At 41.9% G+C, this 7,348-nt stretch overlaps 1 protein-coding gene across 2 annotated transcripts in view; it reads left to right on the top strand.

Moving 5' to 3' along the window:
• Window positions 1–205: 205 nt before the first annotated feature.
• The window catches only part of TRAF3 (TNF receptor-associated factor 3), a 78,537-nt gene continuing 71,394 nt past the window's right edge, over window positions 206–7,348 (top strand). The window contains exon 1 of one of the 2 annotated variants that reach the window (XM_011951433.1): window positions 206–346. The gene's annotated coding sequence lies outside the window, so the exon portion shown is untranslated. The remainder of the gene's footprint in view (window positions 347–7,348) is intronic. The other variant, XM_011951434.1, reaches the window with a different exon arrangement.

Below are 7,348 nucleotides of genomic sequence, written 5' to 3'. Positions count from 1 at the left end.
CTCCTAGAGGGCCTGGCCAGACACTGGGAGCATGTTTTCATGCTCTGTAGAATTCATTCTGTTTGTTAATAAACATTGAGATTATAGAATTTAAATGATGAACTTGAGGATAGACTGGCCTTCAGGCACACAGTGGGCATGTTGCTGTGGCTCACCTGTAGGCCTCAGTTAAGAAGCTTTGTCTAATCCAGTCCCTTTATTTTACAGATGAGGAAAATGAGGCCCAAAGAAGTGATGCCACTTGGTTAAGGTCCCAGTGCAGGTCAGAATCAGATCTAGGATCAGAAACCTGGCTCCTGGCTCCTGGCTCTCTACTCTTCTAAGGATCGCTGTCCTGACAGAAGAGGTTTGCTCTCAGTTAATTGTTGTTGTTGTTCATTCTTTTGCTTTCCTTTTGTCAGAAAGAGGCCTGTAATAACAACGGACATCTGATGTAGACTCTGTAATTTTAGAATTTTAAAAATTCTTGTCTTCGCTTCCTCTGGTTATTTATAGAATTTCTGCTTAATGTGCTGGAGTCACCCACAGGAGGGGCAAAGGGCGTGACCTCTGCCCTTAATGCTGTGTGCTGTGATGAGAGATGGGTGCATAGCTGAGCCTGCAAACTGGAATGTTGAGATGAATTCTGGCTTGACACCTACATTTCTGCTAGTCGGTGGTATTCTGTGTTCTCACAGAGAAGCTGCAGTGCCCAGCAGTTACCCAGGGGTGAATCTGAATCACCACCTATTAAATCAAGGTCATGATACTGTATTTACTAAGGCAGGACAACATCGTAATTTAGGCTCAACTTACAAGTTGCAACTTATTACAAGTAATAAGAGGTTCGGTTTACAAGGGTTGAAATACAGATTGATTTTTTTAGCCAGATTCCATTGAACCCTGGTTTTTAATTTTCCAATCTTGAAAGAAGACTGAGATTTTACTGTATAACTCACTCAGGGTGACCTTGTGTTTTCCTAAGTGTTCTCCCTATTCTTCTCACATGGGACTTTGACAGAGAGGTGCGCCTGGACTGGGTTTGTGGCCTTCCTCACCCAGTAGTATGGCACAATGGTGCTATATGACTTCTGAGTTATGTCCTTAAAAGGGTGCAGTTTTTGGCTGGATGTTCTTTTTGGGGTACTTGTTTGCCATCCATATGGTGAGGAAACCCATCTCGCCCACACAGGAGGACCACACAGTGAGCAGGGCATTGACATAGCAAGATGACTTCTGTTTTCTGAGGAACTTCCACCACAGTGGTGAAACTGTGTCCCCAAGCTCAGCAGGCAGAGGTAAAACATTTTTCAAAGAAAAGGATAAGATAGGCTCCTGGTTTACCACACGGTGAAGAGAGGCCTGTGGCTCTTCCAAACTGTTGCTGATAGAGCGTGGAGTGCTGGGATTTCGGTCAGGCCAGGTCCTGCCACCTCACTGTCCAGCTCTCCCGAGTGCTCCTAGCCTGCCCTGCTCTCTGCCCAGTGCTGCCTGCTGCCCTTACATGGGGTAACCTTCTGTCTCCCAGCCCCAGACATGGGTCCCATTGCCCAGAATGCAAGAGCCTTTCTTGGCTTAGAACTTTAACTCAAAACCCTCAGTTCTTAGAGGGTTTGTTTTCTTTTTTTTTTTGGCCTGGGATTTTGAGAATATCTAACAGTGCTGGGCAGTTTTATCATTCATCATCATGGGTAGTTTGTTTTATTACAACTTGCAGCTTCATATCTTAAAACAAATTCATTTCTTGCTTTCAGATTTGCTTATCTAAAGGTTTTGTTCATAATAGTAACTTAGCACAAAGCTTCTAATACATGAGTTGAAGAAAAGCATCTCCTGTATCACCTTTAATAAGGATAATTTTGAAGTGTAATTTAATGCCAGGAAGCCAATTGGTACTGAGATTTAATTTTGTACTTGGAAAAGAAGTGTGAGAAGAAAAGTATCCTTTTTTCCTTAAATTTATTTTTCTTAGTTGACATACAAAATTGTATATATATTTATCATGTAAAACATGATATTTTGAAGTATGTATATTATAGAATGGTTAAGTCTAGCAAATTAGCAAGTGTAAAGATAAACTCACAGTTATCCTTTTTTGTGGTGAGAATACTTTATATCGATTTTCTTTCTTTCTTTTTTTTTTTTGAGACGGAGTCTTGCCCTGTCGCCCAGGCTGGAGTGCAGTGGCGCGATCTCCACTCACTGCAAGCTCCACTTCCCGAGTTCACACCATTCTCCTGCCTCAGCCTCCCGTGTAGCTGGGACTACAGGTGCCCGCCACCACGCCCGGCTAATTTTTTTTAAATGTATTTTTAGTAGAGACAGGGTTTCACCATGTTAGCCAGGATGGTCTCGATCTCCTGACCTCGTGATCCGCCCGTCTCAGCCTCCCAAAGTGCTGGGATTACAGGCGTGAGCCACCGCACCCGGCTCGATTTTCTTTTTTTAAACATAAAATCTTTCAGCAAAGACATCTACTTTCTCAGCATTTTTCAAGAAGAAAAGTATCTTTTTAACAAATACATTTTCTAAGCCCTGCTGGTCTGTAACCCACTCCATTCAGTTAATATTTATCAAGCACTGACCAGGCGCAGTGGCTCACACCTATAATCCCAGCACTTTGGGAAGCCGAGGCAGGTGGATCACCTGAGGTTAGGAGTTCGAGACCAGCCTGGTCAGCATGGTGAAACCCCGTCTCTACTAAAAATACAAATATGAGCCGGGCATGGTGGCAAGCCCCTGTAATCCCAGCTACTTGGGAGTCCGAGGCAGCAGAATTGCTTGAACCTGGGAGGTGGAGGTTGCAGTGAGCCAAGATTGTGCCATTGCATTTCAGCCTGGGCAACAAGAGTGAAACTCCTTCCCCCCACCAAAAAAACATATATTTATCAAGCACTACCTACGCATACACCCACTCTCTGTCTCTCTCTCTCTCTCTCACACACACACACACACACACACTCTCTCTCTCTAATAGACATAGCAGTAATATATATTAAGCATGAATACAGCAAGAAGTTTGGTATCCCAGAATTAGAACGGGGCTTTTTTCCTATATAATCTACAAAATGAGATGTTGAATTGATGTTTAATACTAAGCTACTTCTTGGCCGGGCGCGGTGGCTCAAGCCTGTAATCCCAGCACTTTGGGAGGCTGAGAGGGGCGGATCACGAGGTCAGGAGATCGAAACCATCCTGGCTAACATGGTGAAACCCCGTCTCTACTAAAAATACAAAAAAATTAGCCGGGCGAGGTGGCGGGCGTCTGTAGTCCCAGCTACTCGGGAGTCTGAGGCAGGAGAATGGCGGGAACCCGGGAGGCGGAGCTTGCAGTGAGCTGAGAAGATCCGGCCACTGCACTCCAGGCTGGGGGCAGAGCGAGACTCTGTCTCAAAAAAAAAAAAATACTAAGCTACTTCTTAAGCAATTGATTTTTCTTACTGTATTTTTCTAATTTTAAAATCTGAGAATTATAGAAAATAGGTAATTTCTACTTATCTTTCAGATTATAGATTAAATGTCTATAATTTAATCTGTGAGTGAATATATGTGAATTATATGAGAGGTCCCATATTCACATAAATGGGTGTGACCTCCATGTGCACTGTGCACTTCCCTTTGGTACTTTTCGTCTCACACACATGTACACCCTGCACAGACACATGCCCTCTTACTGCTGGTGCTGTGACTTCCTGCCTGTGGACTGTCAGCTCTGTGAAGGGGAGGTTTCTGTCTTTCTTGTCCCTCTCCCTTCTGTGGCACTCAGTACATGTTGGGTGAATGAATGAATACTGGACACAGACGCTTTCCTTGACGGTGGTTGGATGATCCAACCTTTCCTTATAGTACTTTTTCAAATGTTTTCAAATTCAAGAAATCTCTTTTCTATCACTAAGTTACTACTCTTCCAAATTATTGAATACTTCTATTTTCTTCTGCCTTTAAGGAGTAGGAAACAACTAAGAACAGATGATGTCTCATGTTCTGAATGGATCCGTCCTTCCTTTACTCTTCTCTGGAGTTCTTTCTCATGCAAGTGAACACCCATATTGTGAGGGGTAGCAAATTTAAATGAGTCCTTTGCATTCGAGTATAGAGATGACTGAGGAGAATAAGGTAGTTTGGAAAAACTAGAAAAACCTGCCTCAGTGCTTTTGATATTTTAATTTATACGCAATTCTTTCACGTTTCATTTTTCTCAACACAAATGCCAGACTGTGGAAGGGGTGCTGCCATTTAAAAATATTTGGGCTTGTGGCCGGGTGCAGTAGCTCACGTTTGTAATCCCAGCACTCTGGGAGGCCGAGGCGGGTGGATCACGAGGTCAGGAGTTCGAGACTAGCCTGGCCAACACTGTGAAACCCCACCTCTACTAAAAATATAAACATTAGCTGGGCATAGTGGCACCTGTAATCCCAGCTACTCAGGAGGCTGAGGCAGGAGAATGACTTGAACCCAGGAGGCGGAGGTTGCATTGAGCCAAGATTGCGCCACTGCACTCCAGCCTGGGCAGCAAAGCTAGACTCTGTCTCAGGGGTGAAAAGAAGAGAATATTTGGGCGTGCATACTGCCAAAAGCGATTTACAGACTCAGTGCTATTCCTAGCAGATTACCGAGCACCTTCTTCACAGAACTAGGAAAACACTGCTTTAAAACTCATATGGAACCAAAAAAGAGCCCAAATAACCAAGGCAGTCATAAGCAAAAGAACAAAACTGGAGGCATTCTGTTATGCAACTTCAGACTGTACTACACGGCTACAGCAACCTAATAGCATGGTACTGGTACAAAAGCAGACACCAATGGAACAAAAGAGAGAGCCCAGAAATAAGGCTGCACACCTACAACCATCTCATCTTCGACAAAGCTGACAAAAGCAATGGGGAAAGGACTCCCTATTCAATCAGTGGTGCTGGGACGACTGGCTAGCCACATGCAAAAGATTGAAACTGGACTGCTTCCCTACACCATGTACAAAAATCAACTTAAGACGGATGAAAGACTGAAATGTAAAACCCAGAACTATAAAAACCCTGGAAGACAACCTAGGCAATACCATTCTGGACATAGGAACTGACAAAGATTTCATGAAGAAAACACCAAAAGCAATTGCAACAAAAGCAAAAATTGACAAATGGGATCTAATTAAACTTAAGAGCTTCTATACAGCAAAAGAAACTATCAACAGAGTAAACATACATCCTACAGCATGGGAGAAAATATTTGTAAATTATGCATCTGACAGAGGTCTCATATCCAGCATCTATAAGGAACTTAAGAAACTTAAGAACTACAAGAAAAAAAAACCATTAAAAAGTGGGCAAAGGACACACACAGACGCTTTTCAAAAGAAGACGCACATGCAGCCAACGAGCATATGAAAAACAGCCCAAATCACTGACCATTAGAGAAATACAAATCAAAACCACAGTGAGATAGCATCTCATACCAGTCAGAATAACTATTATTAAAAAGTCAAAAATAAGATGCTAGGGAGGTTGTGGAGAAAAGGGAATGCTAACATACGTTGGTGGAGTGTAAACTAGTTCAACCACTGCGGAAAGCAATATGGTGATTCCTCAGAGAGCTAAAAATAGAACTACCATTCAACCCAGCAATCCCATTACTGGTTATATTATTCAAAGGAATATAAATTGTTCTACCATAAAGATATGTACACATGTATGTTCATTGCAGCACTATTCACAATAGCAAAGACATGGAATCCACCGAAACGCCTATCAGTGGCAGATTGGAGAAATAAAATTTGGTACATTTATATCACAGAGTACGATGTAACCGTAAGAAAGAATGAGATCCTTCTGTCTTTTGCAAGAACATGATTGGGAGCTGGAGGCCATTATCATTAGCAAACTAATGCAGGAACAGAAAACCAAGTACTGAATGTTCTCACTTATAAGAGGGAGCTAAGTGATGAGAATACATGGACACAAAGAAGGGAACAACAGACAGTGGGGCCTACTTGAGGGTGGAGGGTGGGAGGAGGGAGAGGATCAGAAAAAATAACCACTGGGTTCTAGGCTTCGTACCTGGGTTACAAAATAATCTGTACATCAAACCCTGGTAATGGGTTTACCTATATAACAAACCTGCACATGTACTTCTGAACCTAAAATAAAAGTTAAAAAAAATAATTTGGGCACGAAGACTCATGCCTGGAACACTAGCATGTTGCGGGGAGGATCGCTTGAGGCCAGGAGTTTGAGGTTACACTGAGCTGTGATCGTGCCACTGCACTTCATCATGGGTGACAGAACAGGACCCTGTCTCTAAAATATATATCTACATGATATATACATTTGGTGGGCGCTTTGGTTCCAACTGACTGACCATCTGGGGCAGAGCCAGTGCCATGTGTAAGGTGTACTGCCTGCACACAGCACAGGAGGCTGGGGCTGGCCAGGGCCTGTGCACCTGCTCCCTCTGTGCCTGGCTTGTGGATGCCCCTGACTCGCTGAGTCTTTTCTGAAGTTGTTTAGCAGCACTGCCACTGCTCTAACCTATATTTAAAGATTTTTTTTCATAATTTTCTGGCAGAAAATTTTATTAGTGTAGCCATTTTATTTGTATAATGATTGTTGAGAATAGAATATTTTATGTTCAAGATATTGATTAATTTTTGGAGAAATCTAAGAGATTTGATGTTACATAACAGATCTCTATTTAAATTCATAGTGTAAACTGCAGTGAATCATTACTGTATTAGGCAAAAGCCAACATTGCAGGATATAGTTTATTTGAAAGGTCGCTTAGATGAAAATTCCAGGGTGATCTGGAAATGTTTTACACTTTTGTATATGTGATCATTGGATGCTACTCAGGAAAAGTTTGTACTAGTGTGTCTAGCATTTGTAGCAAGGTGGGGTAGGTGGCCACATTTGATTATGAAGTAAATTTATTCTAGAGAGTTTATGTAGCATGAAGAATATTAAAATCAAAGAAGTTGTTACACTACATATCTTAAACTTTTAACATGACTCTTATCTAGCTGTAAAAATATGTTTGACATTTTGTGTTTTAGGAATAAAGTAAGTATGCAGTGGTAGTGAATGATCATGATTTCAGGTGAGTAAGACGTTAGGGAAACCTGTCACAGTTCCATAAGCAAAAATGAAACAAAACTCACTGAAGTATATTGCTACAAATGGCTTCTTTTCCCCAGGAATAGCTTTAACTGACTGAGTAGCACAGCATAGTCATTCCATTCTCCCCTTGCTGTTTCCTCCTCCTCAGCCAGATGCATTTGGATGATCCTGTTCAAAAGTAAGCTAAATAATTCTACTCAATTTTCATATTAGAGCAGCTAGAAATTAACTAATGTTTGTGTTTTTTTTTTTTTTTTTTTTTT

Source organism: Colobus angolensis, unplaced genomic scaffold (genome assembly GCF_000951035.1).
Source record: "Colobus angolensis palliatus isolate OR3802 unplaced genomic scaffold, Cang.pa_1.0 Scaffold32, whole genome shotgun sequence".
Classification (NCBI taxonomy): Eukaryota; Metazoa; Chordata; class Mammalia; order Primates; family Cercopithecidae; genus Colobus; species Colobus angolensis.
The sequence above is the reverse complement of the archived record's forward strand: the minus strand, read 5'-3'. Positions and strand labels throughout refer to the sequence as shown.